The following is a 2209-nucleotide window of genomic DNA, read 5'->3' as shown; positions in this document are numbered from 1 at the left end:
GAGGATGGTGCATGACCAGGACGTGTTTTTTTGCTGTGGAAATAGGGTTACTATGAGTCGGAGCCAATGTGACGGCATCTAACAACAACAGAGACAAGTCAGAATCTGTGGCTCAAGGTTCCCTATATGACCATGGCAGGTCATCTGACCTCTCTGGGTCTCAATTTTCTCATCTAAAAATGGGGCACTCAAGCACTTACTAAGTCATTGTACTGTTTCAGTGAGATGATACTAGTAAAAGTTAAAGGCTGGTAAACTACCACGTTGTATGGTGAATATACATGCTATCAGCAAGGCCACCTGCTAGCTCATGGCAGGGAGTGGCAAGAATTCAGTCCTTCTGATCCCAGCAGTCTTTTCACTCAACCCACAATTTGTCCCTGTGCAGCTGAGGAGAAAACTCTGGGGTTCCTAGTTTTAACCTCCTTTCTTAGCCATAGAGGAGCTTTGGTGGTGTATTGTGTTAAAGTATTCATTTGCCTGCTAACCAAAAGGTCAGCGATTCAAACCCACAAGCCAGTCCATTGGAGAAAGATGAAGCAGTCTGCTTCAGTAAAGATTACAGCTTTGGAAACCCTATGGGACAGTTCTCCTCTGTCCTAAAGGTTGCTGTGAGTCGGAATTGACTTGATGGCAGTGGTTTGTTCTTAGCCATTTGTAGTCCCTGTTGCTCCTTGAGTCTATAAAATAAAAACCTTTGTTTAGTAGTTTTGTGAGTGTCATCTGGCTTTAAACCTGTTGCTATTGAGTGAGTCAATTCCAAGTCACAGTGCCCGTATAGGACAGAGTAAAGATGCCTTATAGAGTTTCCAAGATTATGATCTTTACAGAAGCAGACTGCTACATCTTTCCCCCACAGAGTGGGTCCAAACACTGACCTTTCACCTAGCAGCTGAGAGCTTAACCACAGCACCACCAGGGCTCCTTTAGGTGGCTTTACTCGTTTTTGTTGTTAGGTGTAGTTGAGTAGTTTCCGACTCATAGCGACCCCATGCACAGCAGAACGAAACACGGCCCGATCCCGCACCAGCTGCATGATCCTTGCTATACTTGAGCCCATTATCGCAGCCACCATGTCAATCCATCTCATGGAAGGTCTTCCCCTCTTTCGTCGACCCTCCACCTTACCAAGCATGACATCCTTCTCCAGAGAATGGTCCCTTCTGACAACATGACCAAAGTAGGTGAGGCGAAGTCTGGCCATCCTCGCTTCCAAGGAGCATTCTGGCTGCACTTCCTCCAGGACAGATCTGTTAGTTCTTTTGGCAGTCCATGGTACCTTCAGCATTCTTTGCAGTCAGACTCATTAAGGGGAGGTGGGGGGGAAGGACTTTCTCTTCTTTCTTCCATCTTTCCTTCTGATTTTCAATAAGTGGGCAGGAGACAGTGCATCCATTTTAAATGTAAATGTCTTTTTAATGGCTGTTCAAAGGCTGTGTGTCCATGACTTTGTATTTGTTCAAGGTTAGATGAATTTTCTCCATTAGGAGTTCAGTTCCCCTTAGAAAAGATCATCATTCAAGATTGAAAATGATATAATGGGCTTCACTTTCACACTTCAGTAGTATTTTTAGTCCATTTTCTCTCAACTATGAACTTTCTTCAAGGAGCTCTGGTAGCATAGTGCCTAAGGCACTTGACTGCTAACCAGAGGGCTGGCGGTTCAAACCCACCAGCCACTCCTCAGAAGGAAGGTTGGGCAATCCTACTTCTGTAGTGATACTGACTCAGAAACCCAAGGAGGGGTCGCTATGAGTCGGGGCCGACTTGACGGCAAAGAACAACAACTACAACATGAACTTTCTAGGACCCCTGGTGGTGCAGTGGTGAAGTGCTATGTTGCCACAGAAAGTTAACAGTTTGAACCCACTAACCATCCCATGTTAGAAAGATAAGGCAGTCTGCTCCAGTAAAGACGGACAGCCTTGGAAACCCTATGAAGCAGTTCTACTCTGTCCTCTAGGGGCGCTGTGAGTCAGAATTAACTCCATGGCAGTGGGTTTGGTTTGGGCTTTGCTCCTGTAAAGATGGCAGCCTTGGAGACCCTGTGGGGCAGTTACACTCTGTCCTCTAGGGGCGCTGTGAGTCAGAATGGACTCCACAGCAGTGGGATGGAAGCTCTGGTAGCATAGTGGCTAAAGCACTTGACTGCTAACCAGAAGGCTGGCGGTTCAAACCCACCAGCCACTCCTCAGAAGGAAGATGGGGC

Source organism: Orycteropus afer, unplaced genomic scaffold, assembly GCF_000298275.1.
Source record: "Orycteropus afer afer isolate SDZICR_OR568_19922 unplaced genomic scaffold, OryAfe1.0 scaffold00092, whole genome shotgun sequence".
Lineage (NCBI taxonomy): Eukaryota > Metazoa > Chordata > Mammalia > Tubulidentata > Orycteropodidae > Orycteropus > Orycteropus afer.
This window is presented reverse-complemented; position numbering follows the sequence as displayed.